The 20,365-nt window shown below is 43.8% G+C and overlaps 1 long non-coding RNA gene across 1 annotated transcript; it reads right to left on the reverse strand.

Moving 5' to 3' along the window:
- Positions 1-12,474: 12,474 nt before the first annotated feature.
- On the reverse strand, positions 12,475-19,067 carry LOC309380761. The gene is made up of 3 exons (XR_014173118.1): positions 18,803-19,067; positions 14,921-15,066; positions 12,475-12,622 (listed from the first exon to the last, which is right to left on the reverse strand). It is a non-coding gene; the product is annotated as an uncharacterized lncRNA (long non-coding RNA).
- Between the last annotated feature and the right edge of the window lie 1,298 nt (positions 19,068-20,365).

The following is a 20,365-nucleotide window of genomic DNA, read 5'->3' on the forward strand; positions in this document are numbered from 1 at the left end:
CCCCCAAAGGCAGCAGAAGGCTTTCATCCCCCATCACCTTAATGAAACATCCCAAACTGCAAGGAGCTTCTGTTTCTGGGTGTATTCTAATTCCTGTTTTTGCTCAACCTATTTGGAGCAGGCTGCTTTTCCAGAACGCAGGCATAAACAAGGAAAGGGTGTGGGAAAGGGGCAATGATGTGGGAGAGAAAGATACAGAAGAAGCCAGTTGTTTGAAAGGAACAGGTTTGGCACATCACATGTTTTTGTGTTATGTCCCTGAGGAAAGGCCAAGCCTGCCGCTCGTACAGTTTTCCCTCATCCAAGTGCCTCTTTGAAGCATCTGTATCTTGCAGATTATGCTGCATGTCTGGAAACTGATGCAGAGTTAGATCACATTCTTATGTTGACAAATACTCACACAATCATATTTTGAGGAATGTCTTTCTCTGCTCTGTCTTCCTCTGTCAAACTTGTGGGGCAACGAAAAACCCATAGTGGATATTTGTGAGTGAAATCGAGTGAGCACTGTCTTCATTGCACCTTGACCCTGCTCTAAAGGTGTCTTACATTTTCTTCTTCACTTTGTGCTATTGGATTAACCCCGATAGTCTCCGTAATGAGAGATCGCGCAGAAAGCACAGCGATGGTCAATGAGTTCCTTGTGGATTCAGGCAATCTAATGTGTATATACCAAAGTCCTCTGCTCAGAAAGGCTTCCTCATTCAATGATCAAGAATCGTTCCAAATACAGAACGTGTCAGAAGCTGACTTTCCATTGTCCTTCCATTGAGGTGAAGGGAGAGGCACAAGAATTGTAGTACTTTTCAGAATATACTATCATAACTTGGGGCTCCCTAGTCGCATTGATTGGCAGTAGGCTTAGTGCAGGCATGCCCAAAGTCCGTTTTGGGGGCCTAATCCGGCCCGCCGGCTGGTTTAATCTGGCCCCTGTGGCAGTTTATTTCCTGGGGTAAAATCCTAAAAAAAACCTTAACAAATTCAATCCTCTAAAAAAACTCAACAACTTCAATCCTAAAAAAAGTCAACAACTTTGGTTGGCCAGTATGGTGTAGTGGTTAGGAGCAGTAGACTCGTAATCTGGGGAACCGGGTTCGCGTCTCCGCTCCTCCACATGCAGCTGCTGGGTGACCTTGGGCCAGTCACACTTCTTTGAAGTCTCTCAGCCCCACTCACCTCACAGAGTGTTTGTTGTGGGGGAGAAAGGGAAAGGAGAATGTTAGTCGCTTTGGGTAGTGATAAAGCGGGGTATCAAATCCAAACTCTTCTTTGGTCGGCCTGCATGGCCCTTCGCTTCATCAAATCTGTCCCTCTTTGAAAAAAGTTTGGACACCACTGGCTTAGTGCATGCATAAGAAATCAAGAGCTGTTCCCAACAAAGTTTCCCATTTGCACAAGGACCTCCAGTTTTGCAATGGAACTTCCCCTTCTTCTCCTCTTGCACACTCTCGGATGTTGTTGTGAAGGTTTCCCCAACCATCTGGAGCAGATTGGGGGAAGGTAGGGAGAGGAAGTCCCATTGCACAAGGAGAAGTCCTTGGCGCAAAGAGAATGTCTTCATTGGATACAGTCCTACGTGATCAGGCAACATACAATTAGCTCATGGAATTCATAGCAGTAAGATGTGGATATGGACCCTAGCTTAGATGGCTTTTAAAATGGATTAGATGGATTCATGGGTTATGTCTCTTGAAAGGCATTCGCATTGACAGCTAAGATGGAATCTCCATATCTAGAGAGAGTGCACCTCTGAACATCTAGTTCAGGGGAGGACTTGGCTATTATCTTCGCCATCTAGCTGTTCGCTGAATTCTGATCTAGTTAAAATTTCGGTGGTTACTATGGCTTTGGCATGGAGGACATGCTTTGACTTTGAATCCTACATCAACTTCAAAATTGGTTTCATACAAAACAAGTGTCCCATTGCGTATACCAGCAAAAAGAAGGACGGCAGAGATAAGAATGCTTGAGGAATTTGATCTTTGCACATTTAAATATGAAGTAACCTGACTAATACAGGATGCGGGTGGCGCTGTGGGTTAAACCACAGAGCCTAGGACTTGCTGATCAGAAGGTCGGCGGTTCAAATCCCCGTGATGGGGTGAGCTCCCGTTGCTCGGTCCCTGCTCCTGCCAACCTAGCAGTTCGAAAGCATGTCAAAGTGCAAGTAGATAAATAGGTGCCGCTCTGGCGGGAAGGTAAACGGCATTTCCGTGCGCTGCTCTGGTTCGCCAGAAGCAGCTTAGTTATGCTGGCCACATGACCTGGAAGCTGTACGCCCGCTCCCTCGGCCAATAAAGCGAGATGAGCGCCACAACCCTAGAGTCGGCGACGACTGGACCTAATGGTCAGGGGTTCCTTTACCTTTACCTAACCTGAATAATGCACAAATTGGTTGGTTGGTAGCCTTCAGATTTCATACTTCTCTGAATACAGTTCCTAGTTTAAACAAAAAACGTACCAAAACACATATACAAATGCATATTTCAGCATTGAATACATTAGGAAATGAACATTTTGAGATAAAATACTTTTTAAAAAAATGCACAGTTAAATATAAATGTTCATCTAGATTAAAAGTATATATCACAGGCTGATGCTGAAGTGGGAAGTAATGGACTGGTGAAGGAAAATGTGCAAAGATAATGTGGAGATAACCTAATCCATCCAGTCCTAGGCTGAAAGCACAATTACCAACCCATTTCAGGTAATATCATTATATGTCAAAACAGACTAATTGGTTATCATTATTCCTAGGAAATAATGAATTTAAGCAGGAAATTGCCACATAAATTCTTCCAATTAACGCTTCAATGTAAAAAAAATCAAAAAAACAAACCCGAGAATTTGCAGCCTTCCAAACTGTTCCCTCCCAACACTCTTAATTATAGGCCCTGTTAATTTGGGAGGGTTTAAAAAACTGAGAAGGTCTGAGCAAATTGGTAAGATGGCTGTCTTAAAAGTCATTACCAAAACGAAGGTTTTTACTATGCCTCAAGGTCAAATCCCAACAGTGAAATCTGAAATGGCTTTAAAAGTAAATTTTAAGTTTTAAAAACCAAACCTTCCTCCAGCCTGCTCCTCGCCTGGAGCCCTTCCCCAGTCGAGACACACAATATAAGTCTCAAATATTGGAAGTGAGCCTGGAGAGTATTAAAACTCCAACTGGAGGGGCTGTGTGAGAGGGAAATTAAGGGTGTTGGATGTTGGGTGATGTTATGTACTGAGTTGAATAGGATCCAAAATGCAGCTGTCTGATTGGTCCTAGAACAATAGGATTGAGAATGCCGCAGTCTACTTGGTCCTAGAACAATGCAGGAGCCACCCAATCCAACTCCAGGTGGAAGTGAATCCACAACCTGATTGGCCTACAGGAGAATCCCGGAATTAGCCAATCACATGCAGCCCATTCTGTAAATAATGTATATAAAGCAGATATTGTGGGGGAACTTCCATTCCTCCTCACCACTATGAGCTGAATAAAGAGCATGAAATCCACTCTCGACTCTGAGTATATTTCAGGTGAACTCAGGAGAACAACAATTCAGACCCCCAACCACAAAAAGAGCTGAGGAAATTTTTGTAAAAGCACCCCATTTACCATGACTAGAATCACAGAATCATAGAGTTGGAAGACACCACAAGGGCCATCGAGTCCAACCCCCTGCCAAGCAGGAAACACCATCAGAGCACTCCTGACATTAGATTGTCAAGCCTCTGCTTAAAGACCTCCAAAGAAGGAGACTCCACCACACTCCTTGGCAGCAAATTCCACTGTCGAACAGCTCTTACTGTCAGGAAGTTCTTCCTAATGTTTAGGTGGAATCTTCTTTCTTGTAGTTTGGATCCATTGCTCCGTGTTTGCTTCTCTGGAGCAGCAGAAAACAACCTTTCTCCCTCCTCTATGTGACATCCTTTTATATATTTGAACATGGCTATCATATCACCCCTTAACCTCCCCTTAACTAACATGTTCTGAGTATGATAAATCACTACCCAAGGTAGCAGTCGCTGCTACCCTACTAAATTTCCTTTGTCAGTTGCTCTCGTGAAAGAAAATCCTCATTCTGGAGACATGAAGTGATTACTGCCTGTGATGATGACAAGTAGTTATATTCCAAATGTGTTGGGTGTTACAATAAAGAAAACACAGGTGCTTAAAAATAAATAAATTACATCTTCATCTAAGTGAGCTTCCCCTCTTTCCTTCCTCCTCCCCCTTCGAGGCTCCCTTCACATTTAAAGACACAAATCTGCAGCCCTCACAAGTTGCTCACATCTCTTGTCTAAAACGTCTTGAAATTCTCAGCAGTAAATTAAGCTTAGCTTCACATTAAATTAAACCAAATATCCCCAGGCTAGGGAAGAAACCGTAGAAGGGTGAAGTATACAAGCAAATGCTGGCTTGGCTTTTATAATGAATAAAACAGAGGTGAAAAATATTGCCTCTGAGAAAGAGACAAATATAGAATGTACAAAAACACCGCCTTTGGGGGGCTATTAATGATCAGCTGTGGAACATGTTCAGAGGAGTCTCAAAGAGACATTTTTTTTAAAAAAACCCTCACCATCAGAGGAATGCTGCACATTTCTGCAACTTCTCCCCAAATCCATAGGCACTGAAGGAGTTGCGGGTAATTTGCTTGTCATTACCTTCCAAGTGCTCTGGATTTTATGGAGTTCTCAATTTCCCCCCTCTGCCATCTGGAGCCTGCTAGAGAAATGAATGCAGCTGTGACATCAAGGCATGGAGAGAGTAACGGTATCGCTTTCAGGATGTTTTGCAAGTATACGCTATACATTTAAACTCTTGTGCGCACACATGCACACACACACACACTTGCCCAAGGCAAGCTGAAACCACATCCCATTTTTTTTAACTCTAATATTGACAAGCCTTGGAAAATTATACCAAAGCAGAACAACTTGGATCCCTCAATTCCTCCGTGCAAATTGAAAGTTGATAATGATAATAATACAGTTATACCTTGGGTTACAGACACCTCAGGTTGCGTTTTTTCTGGTTACAGACCGGCAAAACCCGGAAGTACCGGAACTGGTTACTTCAGGGTTTTGGCAGTTGTGCATGTGCAGAAGCACTAAATCGCGCTTTGCGCATGCGCATAAGTGCCAAATCACAACCCGCGCATGCGCAGACGTGCTGCGGGTTGCAAATGTGCATCCCGCACGGATCACGTTCGCAACCCGAGCGTCCGCTGTAGTAGTAGTAGTAGTAATAATAATAATAATAATACCAGTAATTTATTTATAACCCGCCCATCTGGCTGGGTTTCCCCAGTCACTCAGGGCAGCTTCCAACAAAAAATTAAAATTACATTAAAACATCAGTCATTAAAAACTTCCCTAAACAGGGCTGCCTTCAGATGTCTTCTAAAAGTCAGATACAGTGGTACATCTGGTTAAGAACTTAATTTGTTCCGGAGGTCCAATCTTAACCTGAAACCATTCTTAACCTGAGGTACCACTTTAGCGAATGGGGCCTCCCACTGCGCCACCGCTGCGCAGTTTATGTTCTCATCCTGAAGTAAAGTTCTTAACCCGAGGTACTACTTAGCAGGGTCTGTAACCTGAAGCGTTTGTAACCCAAAGTGTTTGAAACCCAAGGTACCACTGTAGTTGTTTATTTCCTTGACATCTGATGGGAGGGAGTTCCACAGGGCAGGCGCCACCACCAAGAAGGCCCTCTGCCTGGTTCTTGCTCATGCAAAGAGGAAGAGGTAGTTTATTTCTCTCTGGCTGCAGCCCCCCGAAAGAAAGACTCCACATGAATGGAAAGATCCTTTGGAGTAGCTTATGAATGCAGTGGTAGGGGCTGCAGCTGGGAGACAGAAATCAGCAGTGCTTCTCCTCATCCTTGCCAGATCAAATGGAAGTGCCTATTTCTTCCACAGGCAGAGCTTTGGATTCTAGCCAATTGAAAATGTGCAAAAAGAAACCTAATTGAAATGAATGATGAAACAAACCCATTTTTATTAAAATGTACAGGGAGAAAAGACAGGGACAATGGACAGGTAGCTTTCACTGGCTGAAAGAAAATATTCTCCTTCCTTCTGATGAGGGTCATTTGGAACAAATTAGGACAGGATTCTTCCACCAACCCCAACCCCCCTTAGTTTGAAATGGAATCTCTCACACAAGAGGGAAGGTTAAGAAGAACTTCAAAAGCAATTGACAAATAGTTACTGAAGAACTCACTTCCTTGTCAGGCCTAGGGAGTTATAAAACTGTTTTCTTCAAAGCAAATGGAAAGGCATCTTTCTTAAAAGTCCATAGCAATATAGGGAAAGTGGGTGCTTACACACAGATGCCAGACTAAAGGGTGGGCGTGTTTGTGTGTGTAATTGTCCTTTTAACTTGAATAAATCTGAATTTCCTCAAATGCTCCTCATGGCTTTGTTATTTGTTTTGCCTTTCAGTAACCTGAGTGTAGTGCTCCACTGTTAGTTTGTAAAACAAAACAGGCTAAGCCTATGCGTATTTACTTGGTAATAAGTCCCATTGAGTCCCGTGGGCTTTAGTCTCCAGCAATTATGCATAGTATTTTGCCTGAAGCTGAGGCTCCAATATTTAGGCCACCTCTTGAGAATAGAAGGCTCCCTGGAAAAGACCCTGATGTTGGAAAAGATTGAGGGCACAAGGAGAAGGGGACAACAGAGGACGAGGTGGTTGGACTGTGTTCTAGAAGCTCCCAGCATGAGTTTGACCAAACTGCGGGAGGCAGTAGAAGACAGGAGTGCTTGGCGTGCTCTGGTCCAGGGGGTCATGAAGAGTCGGACACAACTAAACAACTAAACAACAACAAGCTTAGGTAAAACAACAACAGTCACCACTACACACCTCAAGCACTAAACCCATCGTTTTGAAAATGTTTTTGTACCTATTCCTTCATCTGTAAAAAATGTTGTTGTTTAGTCGTTTAGTCATGTCCGACTCTTCGTGACCCCATGGACCAGAGCATGCCAGGCACTCCTGTCTTCCACTGCCTCCCGCAGCTTGGTCAAACTCATGCTGGTCCTTCCAGTGAGCACTCAGGGCTGATTTCCTTAAGAAAGCATGGGTTTGATCTTATTGCAGTCCATGGGACACTCAAGAGTCTCCTCCAGCACCATAATTAAATTCTGTAAGAAATAAGTTCTGGCAATTCTCAGAGAGTTTTATTAATAACCTCCAGACACATTCTATGCATATTATGGCTGCTGGTTTCTTCTCCAACCTGTTCTTAAAAGCTTTCTGGATCAGACCAATGGCCCATCTAGACTAGCATCCTGTTCTCACAGCAGCCGGTCAGATACCTGTGAGTAGGACCTGAGCACACTATCCCTGAATGTCATAATTAACAGAATACAACATATGTATTATATTGTTGCATAATAGTTTCTAGTCTGCAGTCCTATATATGATTATCTCATTGAACTCAGTGGCAATTACCTCTAAGTATGCATGTACAGGTTTGCACAGCCAGCTTCACAGTCTGTTAAATCCTGTGATGCACTCTTTAACTTACTTTAAAAAATCACATGGCACAAGGGAAATAGAGAATATACCCCGCCTTTATCATTGTAGCGCCTTGTGTCAATGGTGCCTAGGGCTGCCAACTATTTTTTCACAATAAATGAAAAAAGTATGCAGTAGTACCTTAGAGACCAACTAAGTTTGTTCTGGGTATAAGCTTTCGTGTGCATGCACACTTCTTCAGATACATTGATGGACTTCCATTTCAGGGGCTCAATGTGGTGCCTTCCATGAAAGCTTATACCCAGAACAAACTTAGTTGGTTTCTAAGGTGCTATTGGACAATTTAAAAATAAATAAATTGACTACGTCAGACCAACACGGCTACCTACCTGAATCTATTTTTTCCACAGTCAGTTCTTCTGCCTCTAACAGCAGCTTCCAGTTCGATTTGCATATCAATTTGCGTTCTGTGCCACCCTTCCTCCAACCTGGAGCCCAGGGCGGTGAGCAGCATCAGTAATAAAACAAGCGTATGTCAGTAAGACATCATTAAAACCACAGAATCAAATGAAATACAATACGGCCCGCAGTGATAGCATCTGTAGGAGCGCACCCTGCATGAGTAAGAGCAAATTTGGAGATATTAACCAGTGATAATGCTCATCTCCTCTGTGTACAGTCATAGGTAAAGGTAAAGCTAAAGTTACCCCTGGCCGTACAGGCCAGTCTTGACAGACTCTGGGGTTGTGCGCTCATCTCAGCTGTCCACAGACACTTCCGGGTCACGTGGCCAGCGTGACAAAGCTACTCTGGCGAGCCAGAGCCGCACACGGAAACGCTGTTTACCTTCCCGCTAGTAAGCGGTCCCTATTTATCTACTTGCACCCGGAGGTGCTTTTGAACTGCTAGGTTGGCAGGTGCTGGGACCAAGCAACGGGAGTGCACCCCGCTGCGGGGATTCGAACCGCCGACCATGCGATCGGCAAGTCCTAAGCGCTGAGGTTTTACCCACAGTGCCACCCGCGTTCCCGTGTACAGTCATACCTTGGGATAAATGTGCTTCAGGTTGAGCGTTTTCAGGTTACGCTCCGCAGCAACCTGGAAGTAACGGAGCGCGTTACTTCCGGGTTTCGCCGCTCGTGCATGTGCAGACGCTCAAAATGCCGTCATGCGCATGCGCGGAAGTGGCAAATTGCGGTCCACGCACGCACAGGTGCGGGTTGCGTTCGCTTCAGGATGCGAACGGGGCTCTGGAACGGATCCCGTTAGCATCCAGAGGTACCACTGTATTGAAAAGCTTCACTTGATGATTTGGGTGTGCTAAGTTGAATTCCACCCCCACCCCCTTTTGTGGATAGCTGGTAATCTGAACCATATCCATCAAATCTGCTCACATATCTAAAATGGTTGATTTTATTTTTTGAAATCATTTTTAGTTGAGTTTACAAAAATAGGTTTGTAACAAACTCAAGTACATATCCATATGGAGAGATTTTTTTCTGAATCTCGAGACTCCACCCCCCACTCCCTCTATGGGTCCTCTCCATTGTCAATGTTTTCAACCGCATATTATTTCATAATCTCTATTTCAAACCTAACCATAGCGTCCATAGTATTTGTTACATTACAAGTGAGATTAAAATCCTTCTAGTGTTTTCATCTGCTTACAATGGTCTCCTAAATCAATTATAACATTTTCCCATTCTTTCTTGAAGTTTTTATCTTCTGGATCCCTGAGCTTTCCGGTCAGTTTTGCCATTTTGGCGCAGTCTAACAGCTTGATTTGCCATTCCTCTCTGGTAGGGACCCTTTCATCTTTCAATCTCTGGGCTAATAGCATCTGTGCAGCTGTTGTCGCGTACGTGAAGGTGAAGAGTCTTTTCTGTTCCATTGGGGATGGTTTATTTTCTTCCACCCACCATCACCTCCCCGGGTCCAGAGCATGGCTCTTAACCATTAAAATGCTTTTTATTGGTTTTTCCTTTAATACAAGCAAACAAAATACAGTGAAATTTAACAGTCATTTGTCCACATTCTTTCCCCACACTCAGCCGAGCATTGACTTCCTTCCCTCCCTTCAACAGCCTTTCTTACTTCAGTTACTTTTACACCGTTTCTTATTGTATCCAATCCTATCTACATTGTAAGATTTATTTTATTCCTGCCAGAGTCTTCAAATTTCTACAGTTATCACTTATATATTCTATAAATTTACTCCAATCTCTTTGGAATTTTATTTCCTCCTGATTTCGGATCCTACAGATCAGTTTTGCTAGTTCCACATAGTCAACCATCTTTGTCTGCCACTCCTCTAATATTGGTAATTCTGATACTTTCCATTTTTTGGTTACAAAGTTCTAGCAGCAGTCATAGCATACAAGAATAACCTTTGATCTACTTTTTCTATTTCCTCTCCCATCAAGCCTAGCAGAAAAGCTTCTGGCTTTTTTTGGGAAAGTATGTTTAAATATCTTTTTCAGTTTGTTATAAATCAGTTCCCAAAACTGTTTCATTTTCTCACATGTCCACCACATGTGGTAAAAGTCTCCGTCTTTATCTTTACATTTCCAACATGTCTTACTACTCATTCTATACATTTGTTGTTGTTGTTTAGTCGTTTAGTCGTGTCCGACTCTTCGTGACCCCATGGACCAGAGCACACCAGGCACTTCTGTCTTCCACTGCCTCCCGCAGTTTGGTCAAACTCATGCTGGTAGCTTCGAGAACACGATCCAACCATCTCATCCTCTGTCGTCCCCTTCTCCTTGTGCCCTCCATCTTTCCCAACATCAGGATCTTTTCCAGGGAGTCTTCTCTTCTCATGAGGTGGCCAAAGTATTGGAGCCTCAGCTTCACGATCTGTCCTTCCAGGGCTGATTTCCTTAAGAATGGATAGGTTTGATCTTCTTGCAGTCCATGGGACTCTCAAGAGTCTCCTCCAGCACCATAATTCAAAAGCATCAATTCTTCGGGGATCAGCCTTCTTTATGGTCCATCTCTCACTTCCATACATCACTACTGGGAAAACCATAGCTTTAACTATATGGACCTTTGTTGGCTAGGTGATGTCTCTACTTTTGAAGATGCTGTCTAGGTTTGTCATTGCTTTCTATGTGCATCCTATACATACTCGCTAGTTTAACAGGTGTCAAGTACCGGCGATACATCATTTTCATTGTATTCTCTCTTAAGGTGGTACATGCTGTAAATTTTATACTCTCATTCCACAGTTTTACCCAGGCATCATACTCGATGTTATACACAAAGGCTCTTAACCATTAAAATAGCAATTCTGCACCTCTGAGGGAATGTGTGTGTAACTATCCCCCGTTCTTGCTGTGGCATGCAAGGCAATGCAATTGCCCTTGTTAACTTGGCCTCTCTGCAGATGGTACCAGATGGCATCAGACACAGATCAGAGGCAGGGATGGGAGTGCCTCAGCAACAAGCAAGTTGTCTTTGCTAACATGATTATAACCTGCGCGCGGGACCAAAATATATGCTAGGAGAGAGCTAGAACCCTGCAATGTTAAACAACTACATTGCAAAAGCAGTCAGTGCAAGGCTGTCATCTGGTGGGTAATAACCACTTTCCTCTCCCCTGGGAGAGGAGAGGAGGTTTCTGATACAAAGATTGCTCAGTCTGCAAATTCAGTGAATGGGGGGGTTTAGCCTCTGCCTCCTTTAAATATAGCAAGCATAAATTATTCACTCAAAATCAAAGGCTAGGAGGAAAAGCAGATCAGAACAAGGATGCCTGCAATTGCTTGAAATCAGGCTGGGGGCTGGCTGCACAAAGCAAGTCAGGCTTCGGTCCCTCGGGGATGGGCATGATGACCTAAGTGTCTATTAGCGTTTCTCTGATTCTATTAGGCTAATTGCAAGAAGGCAGATAGATCTTTTGCTAATGGAAATCCATGTGACTCCAGGCCGGCAAATCTCCATTTATACCAGCCGTGGGTCTGACCTTTCAATCGCACCTATTTTAAAAAGGGGGGGAAGGAAGATAAGCCGTTTCCAAGAGAACATGGAAATTGTAGCCAATCCACCCTCCTTTCCTGCAACATGCAAGGACAGATGGAAGCAGCAAATGTTGGAAGAACAAAAAAGGAAAACGGCCAACCACAAGATTTTGCTAAAATAACCAAGGGATCCAGAACTCTATAATATAAAAGTTGTTGTTGGCTACAAAGGAAAACCTCTCTAGGCATTATGTTGCCCAAAACATGGTCTTTAACTTTGCAGAAAGAGGAAATGGAGCAAAAAAAAAAAGCCTGAATATGGGTAGTCAGTCAGGGGGATTAAGAAACCAGAGAGGAATGTGTGTTGTCTGGTGGAATGTATCAGTACGCCTCTCCTAGCTTTATGGATAGACCTTCAGTCTGAATATATACAAAAAGGAACATCAACAAAGATGAGAAATTGACTGCAGTGGTACTTTGGTTCTCAAACTTAATCTGTTCCGGAGGTCTTGTTAGATAGTAAAATTCATGTTAAATTGCTGTTTAAGTGGCCGTTTTTAAAAGTCTGGAACGGATTAATCCGTTTTACATTACTTTCTATGGGAAAGTGCGCCTTGGTTTTGGAACACTTTGGTTTTGGAACGGACTTCCGGAATGGATTCCGTGTGAGAACCTAGGTACCACTGTATTTGAAGGTGTCTCCTATTTGAAGGGCTGCCTTTTCCAAGTCCATTTCTGAAGACTGTTCAAGTTTCGAAACGTTCGAAAACCGAAAACTCAATATGGAAGCCTCAATATGGAAAACTCAATACCAAAAACTCAATATGGAAAACTCAATATGGCATGTTCGACTTCCAAGGTGTGTTTGAAAACTGAAGCATTTACTTCTGGGTTTACAGTGTTCGAACACCAAAATGTTCGTCTACGGAGACGTTTAAACTCGAGGTATCACTGTATGCTTCCTTTCACTTATTTATAAACCATTTTGGTTTTCGAAATTATTTTAAGTAACATCACAAATAAAACATTACAGTTAAGCAAATGCTTGATTTAGGGGTTCCATAACGGGAAGCAGAACATCTACAAAATAGTATGTAAACAAAATTTTTGCACTTTATATAATCACAATGTAAAATCCACTTCTGGAGACGTCCCTTCATTGCTGAAGCCTTGTTCTTCTTCTCCTTAAACAAAACAGCAAAACATATATCAAATTCAAATATTGGCCTAAAATAAATTTTAAGTATTTTTTAAAGCATTCATATGTGCTGACACACATACATTTTACATGCATTGTTTTCCAAGGTTCTCCCCACCCCTCCTAATGGACTGTAACAATAAAACACAGAGTCACCAAAAAGGAGAGATGGAAAATGCCCATTAAAGAATTTTCTTGATCCTGTGCCATTATGGGATTATTTTTACAGCATAATGTTGAGAGCTTTGTCTAGACTAGATTTACAGAACCCTGTTAAAACAGCAAGGGCTTGCTTTTTCGCCCATGATAAATTCTGACATCCTTTGTCCCAGTTCTTCACTCTAACTGCACTCACCTTTCCCTCTCTGCTTAATTCTCATCCTCCTCTGCCCCCTCTTCGTTTTCTTTTGTTTTAACTGGCCTTTGTTATCCTTGCTAATGTTAAAACTGCCTTTGCTGGTTCTAATTGCTTTATGGGTTTGTGAGTTGCCTTGGATGAGCTGTGCTCCAAAAGGTGGCACTGAAGTAGTTTTATAAATACAGACAGCTGTCACTTAAGTTATTTGTGAGCAGTCATTATAACACCTTTCATTGCCATCAAACTGCACCTGCGATGACAGATGAGAAACCTCCTTTTATTTCTCTCTGTGTGTGTCTGTGAGAGAGAGATATGTATATATATCTCATGCTGTCAACTACAGCAAGATCAGTTTCGTTTCCAATATTATCTTCCCTCCTCTGTTAGCCCTACTGGGTTTGTAGCAACTGGTATGGGCTTCCTTGCAGACATTGCAGAATCAGCAAATCTCAACACACACACACAGAGACACACACACTTCTGGTTGACTTAGCCAAAGTGTGGCCGACACCTCAGGCAATAAATACTTTAATTGCATTTTGTCTGGCTCTAACACGATGGACACCCAATGGGTGGGGTAGGAAATGATTTTAATGATAGAACCTGGTACCTAGCTGTCTTGGAACTATAATATTTTGTTGCTTCCAAGAAATAGTGTGTTTGCCTCGGGCAAGTTTTTACTTGCTGGCTCCTATTCTAGTTTTTGCAGAGAGTTTTCACCCACCTTTGCTTGCAAGCAAGTAACAGCAGAGGAAACTGCCTTATACCAAGTCAGACGATTGGTCCAGCACATGGGTAGGCAAACTAAGGCCCAGGGGCTGGATCCGGCCCAATCGCCTTCTAAATCTGGCCTGCGGGCGGTCTGGGAATCAGCTTGTTTTTATATGAGTAGAATGTGTCCTTTTATTTACAATGCATCTCTGGGTTATTTGTGGGGCATAGGAATTACCGTATTTTTCGCCCTATAGGACGCACTTTCCCCCCTCCGAAAATGATGGGGAAATGTGTGTGCGTCCTATGGGGGCGAATGCAGGCTTTCGCTGAAGCCTGGAGAGGCTTCAGGAAGCTATTCGCAAGCCTTGAGAGCCCGCGGGAGTTCCCGCTGGGCTCCCAAGGCTTGCAGACAGCAGCCTGCAGCCCAAAACCCGGGGAGCGCAGTGGAGCACACCCCAGACTTCGGGCAGATATCCGCAAGCCTGGGAAGACCGGCGGGAGTTCCCGCTGGGCTCCCTAGGCTTGCGGATAGCAGCCTGTTCTGGAGGCTGGGGTCAGGGGAAGCTCGGGCTTCCCCCGCCCCAGCCCCAGCCCCCCCCGGGGGGGGATAATTATTTTTCTTTATTCCCCCCCCCAAAAAAGCTAGGTGCGCCCTATGGGCCGGTGCGCCCTATAGGGCAAAAAATACAGTAGTTCATTTTTTTCTTTCCAAAATATAGTCCGGCCCCCCACAAGGTCTGAGGGACAGTAGACCGGCCCCCTGCTGAAAAAGTTTGGTGACCCCTGGACTCCAGCACATAGTGCTGTCCACTCTGACTGGCAGCTGCAATCCAGGGTTTTGGGAAGGCTCTGGGCTGCTCCCAACAGAATATTAAAAACACAATAAAATATCAAACATTAAAAACTTCCCTAACTAGGGCTGCCTAAAAGTCAGGTAGTTGCTTATTTCCTTGACATCTGATGGGAGGGCTTTTCACAGGGCAGGTGCCGCTACCGAGAAGGCCGTCTGTCTGGTTCCATGTAACCTCACTTCTCACAGTGAGGGAACCACTAGAAGGCCCTCGGAGCTGGACCTCAGTGTCCAGACTGAACGATGGAGGTGGAGATGCTCCTTTAGGTATAGTGGGCTGAGGCCGTTTAGGGCTTTAAAGGTCAGCACCAACACTTTGAATGGTGCTCGGAAATACATGCGGCTATGAGTGTTCTCCCTACCTGGGGTGAGGAATGGAGAAGCTGCTTTGGAGTTCCAGTCTAAAACAGGGGCTCCTGTATCTCCCTGTGGTTCTTGCATTCTAGGCTGCAGCTCTGGGATTAGAACTGGGTGCTTATATTTGTAGTCCTGAGGCAGGGTGCCAACCCTGAGATATGACAACTGCTAGTAAAACACCCTTCTAGGCTTGCCATACATCAGGAAAATTCCTAACATGTCCTGGTTTTCAGGTGTAAAAACAGCATCGGGGGGGGGGGGGAATTTGCTGAATCAGCAAATGTCAGGGAAAACCCAGATGTACGGCAATGCGATGGAAAAACCAGTGGAAACAGCTACAAAAGCTTGGGGGAGGTTTCCCAAAAAAAGGAAACCTCAACGGGCAGTGGCTCAGTGAATCAGGGCTCCCCTCAACAGCCAGGATCATAGAGATGGGCTGGAGAGGCGCACACTCGGGGAGCACTCTTTCAACCAGCATCACATAGCACCAAAATTCATGAAAAAGTAGAGAAGCGCATCTTGTTTGTCTGTTGGAGTAGGGAGGTTCCAGCTTTGTGCTGTCCAATGAAAACAGGAACTTCCTATTCCATACTCGCCAACATTTCTCCAGTGAAAATAGGGACGCCCTATTCCATGCTCTCCAAAATTTTCTCCGGTGAAAATAGGGACGCCCTATTCCATGCTCTCCAACATTTCTCCAATGAAAATAGGGGCGCCCTATTCCATGCTCTCCAACATTTCTCCAGTGAAAATAGGGATGTCCTAAGGAATCCATGACTGTCCCTGGAAAATAGGGACACTGGGAGGTTCTGCCATCATTCAAGTCCCCCCAGGGTGCCACGGCACACCGGTTGAAAACCACTGCTCTATGGAATGATGTAACTTCATGCTGTGTGAAGGTTCATATTATGTGCTAAAAATGACACTAAACTACTGCAGATTCTATATGCTACAGTCCTACCTGAACAGGAGCATGTAGAAGCAGTCCTATATCGGCTGACTGGGCCTAAGTTGTTGCCTGAATTGCTTAGTTTTCCATGATAAAAGACTGTTTGTGGTCCACTGTGCAGAGCAGGATACAAAACTTGTGGCCCTCCAGATATTGTTGGACTACAACTCCCAGTATCTCTGAACGTTGACTGTGCTGGCTGGGACTTATGGAAGCTGAAGTCCAGGAACATCTAGAAGCCCCAGGTTGCAGGGGACAGAAATTGGACTAACTGGATACTCAGGTGAAAGTGAAGGTTGGGGGATTGCATGCTCCACTATAAACATGGATGTCTCATTGATACATGGATAGAAGGGCATTGGGAATATTTGCAGCAGAAACAAAAGAATGGGACGCCTTAAAAAATGAGCCAAATGTTATGCATCGTGTCAGTTAGGGACTTCTTAATTTTTTTAAAATGGAAACTGTACAATATAATGATAGCTGTTTATCAACCTACTTTTATCCTAGACAATGGGCTATGTTTTAAAACATGCAATTCTTTAAAAAAGCTGCTTTAAAACAAGTTCTTGAAAGACACTAAAACATTTTCCTGTTCATTTATAATCTTATAACATGGCATAATTTTCAGCTGGGCTTGCAAGAACAAAAGAATGAAATCATAGAATCATTAAGACATTTTTATGAACATAAAACCTGTTGATTACATCTAATTGTAGGGATCTGAGACTTTCTGACTGCTCTTGGGATGTGAATAGCCTGCTAATGGTTTTGGCGGAATGTATCAGAAAACTGCTCAAAGATTCCTTTGGGGGGAGGCGGGAATTAATTCTGGCAAGAAGATTTCTGTCCTGACTATTTTGCCTGATTTAATGCCATTTGATTAAATTATGTAGGTAAACATCTATAACACACACAAAACGTTTCCATTTTTTGTGCATCTGAAGAACAGCAATGCTTTACAAAATAGATTAACCTCTTGCATAACTTTCAAACAACTGCAATATGTTTACAAAATTGACGACAAAATGAATGTCCTGTTATTGTACAGAAAAGGGGTGAGGATGCTTGCCCCTGGGTGTTGCTGAATTCCACCTCCCATCAGCCCCAACCAACATGGCAATCCATCTTCATCTAGGATGCAGAATGCTGCTGAAGGACAATTCCTTCCCCCTTGACAATGGGCGTAACCAGGATTTTTGTTAGGGAGGGGTAGGCCTTTTGTTAGGGGGGGGGCAGAACCCCAGTTAGCTATGCATTTGTATTGATTTGTGTTGATTGGAGGGGACAGCTACCCCCTCCCCCCCTTGACCACGCCCATGCCCTTTGGTTAGGTCTCCCTTTGGTCTCCCTATATGAATCAGTGAAAGCTGTTACGGGAGGGGGGGCATGTCTTCTTCACCTTCTTCGCTACAATATATTTGCTCAATTTCTCTAGGACTCCATCACCCCTGCCCTGTCCTCCATAATCCCTCAAGTAAGGTGTCAAGACCCTAATCCTGTCAAAATCACTCTGCCAAACCTTTCCTTCGGGCAATGCCAGGTGACAGACTATGCATACATGGACCATTGTCTTCCCATCACCGGAACTCAGGAAGCGCTTATCTGCGCATATCTCCAGCTCTACATATTCCCCCCTCCCTCCTCCATATGTTAATCCGGTGTAACCCAACCTCTCCTTAATGTATTCATGATGTAATCTGTGTAACCCAACCTTTCCTTAATGTATTCATGATGTAACTGGGATGTATTTTGCACTGTATTCTGGGACATGGAGGGAGTTTCAAAAGTTCATGTCACCCCTTTCTCGCTGTTCAATCTCGTCTTGAACCTGTTGCGCAATAAACCTTGCATCTCCGCATTTTGCTCCTGTCCGGCTGAGCTCATTTTCTTCCACAGGGATCTGCGGACACTTAGTCCGACGAGCTGGGTGGCAGTGTAGCCCCGCAACCAGATTTTAGCCATAACAAAGCCTTGAATGGTTCCAAGATTATTTGGGAGATTTATTTATTTTAATGCCTGATGTTTTTATTTTGCTTTTAGAGATGCTGTAAGCTGCCCAGAGTGGCTGGGGAAACCCAGCCAGATGGACGGGTTTAATAATAATAATAATAATAATAATAATAATAATAATAATAATAATATTGTTGTTGTTGATGTTGTTGTTGTTATTTCAGTATTAAATATTCTGAACACTCTCCGCAATTTGCAACGGGAATTTTAAGTGTATTTTTTTGTTAGTTTGTTGTTCTGGGAAAAGACGCACCTCCCTCCTCAACACCTCCACCTCTACACAGAAAGCATTAAAACTTAAGAGAGAAAGAATCAACATGAGTCTCCTGCAATTTCCCCTCCTTCTAGCAGTTTTAATATTATTATTCCCCCCCCCCGCCCTTTTTAAGTGCAAATTCTCAACTTCTCTTGTGAGGAAAACGAGCAACCAAGAAAGGGAGGACCAAGGTGACAGGGGGACCAAAACAAGTGAAATAATATCAAAAGGGAAAAGCGAATCAAGTCTTCATTTGGAACGACATTGCTTTAGGCCTGCAACAATGCACAATGGGTGGTCACAGGAGTTTTCACAAGAGAAAAATCCTGGGGCTCCTCCGCCATCTAATGGCGAAAAGTATACCGACGGCATTTTTTATTTTGCACAGAATGCCTTGCTGCTACTCAGATCTATTTGCAGCAGGCGAGGAATACCCCTGAATATTTATTTATAAAAGTGTTTGTATCTTGCCAGTTCATACAATATAACTAGATGCGATACAGAATGCACAGGATGTGCTGTGGTCTAAACCACTGAGCCTCTTGGACTTGCCAATCAGAAGGTCGGCAGTTTGAATACCCGCAGCGGAGTGAGCTCCCGCTGCTCTGTCCCAGCTCCTGCCAACTTAGCAGCTTGAAAGCATGCCAGTGCAAGTAGATAAATAGGTACCTCTGCAGCAGGAAGGTAAACGGCGTTCCGTGAGCTCTGGTTTCTGTCACAGTGTCCGATTGTGCCAGAAGCTACTGTTAGGTCCATCATGAGACGTCCACCAGCTTCCAACCACAGATAACAGCAGCCTTCAAACAAGCAAAGTTGCCTTATTATCTCTCCCTAGCATCCCACTGCCAGAGGATTGCCTCCTTCCATTCAGCACTTTGCCTCCTCCAAGTGGAAGAAACCTGGGCAGTGCTGAATGTCACATCCATTGCCAGGTGTGTCCTGCTGGAAACAGAAAAGGGCTTTCCCCCTAGCCTGCCTTTATATCCCCTCAGTTGCCAAGTGCTTTTGTGACATCACAAGAAATCCACCGCCAATGGCAACAGCTGGGGAGGCATCATATTCATGGCTTTGAGCCTCACAATGGCAGGTGGACCTATCAGTGATTGTATGCTTGTTTATTCAGGAAGTGGGTGGCGCTGTGGTCTAAAACCAGTGAGCCTCTTGGGCCTGCCAATCAGAAGGTCAGTGGTTCGAATCCATGCGAAAGGGTGAGCTCCCGTTGCTCTGTTCCAGCTCCTGCCAACCTAGCAGTTCGAAAGTACACCAGTGCAAGTAGATTAATGGGTACCACTGTGGTGGGAAGGTAAGTTGCGTTTCCGTGCACTCCGGTTTCCGTCACAGTGTTCTGTTGAGCCAGAAGTGGTTTAGTCATGCTGGCCACATGACCCAGAAAGCTGTCTGTGGACAAACGCTGGCTCCCTCAGCCTGAAAGCAAGATGAGCACCGCAACCCCATAGTTACCTTTGACTGGATTTAACCATCCAAGGATCCTTTATCTTTCACACACACACACACACACACACACACACACACACACACACTGTACATATAGTGATTTAACTCTCTTTTATTATTTTAACCTTTGTATGTTTTAAAGTACGGTTGTGGATTTTTCTCAGTTTTATTGTTTGCTCTTTTTGTAAACTACTTTGAGGGTTTTGGGCGATGTGTTTTTTTTACAATCAAGCAGCATATACATTTCATGGAATAAAATAAATAAACAAGAAATCTAACAACGATCATTAAAATGATTGGCTGATCAAAAAGCCAAAACCTTTGCATCATAGGCATTAAAAAATAATAATGATTCAACAAACGCCTGAAAAACAAAAACGAGGGTGGTTGCTGAATCTCTGTTGGAAGAGGGCTCCACAGCAGGAGCTCAGCGACACTCAATGCCTCTTTTCTCTAGCAACAGATGCGGCTGCCTCCTCCTGCTCTCTCTCTCTCTCTCCCTACTCTGTCCCCTGCCTGTGGGAATGTTAAGGATGGTAGGGAACGATATATCGAATAAGTATTATCCTTCCCTCACTCATGCTAGTGAGTGACGTAGCAGAGCAAATTCCCCTCAATATAGCTGGAATCCAGTTTGCAGATTCGTTTGAATCTCTTAGTTAGATTATTTCCTGGTGTTCCCTTTTATCCCTCCTAAAAGAATAAAGACACAAGAGTTTTTCTGAGTAAAGTAACAAAACGTTTACTCACTTTATTTCAGTTCACGATATGATCCCT

This window comes from Podarcis melisellensis (genome assembly GCF_964234715.1).
Source record: "Podarcis melisellensis genome assembly, chromosome: 11".
Classification (NCBI taxonomy): Eukaryota; Metazoa; Chordata; class Lepidosauria; order Squamata; family Lacertidae; genus Podarcis; species Podarcis melisellensis.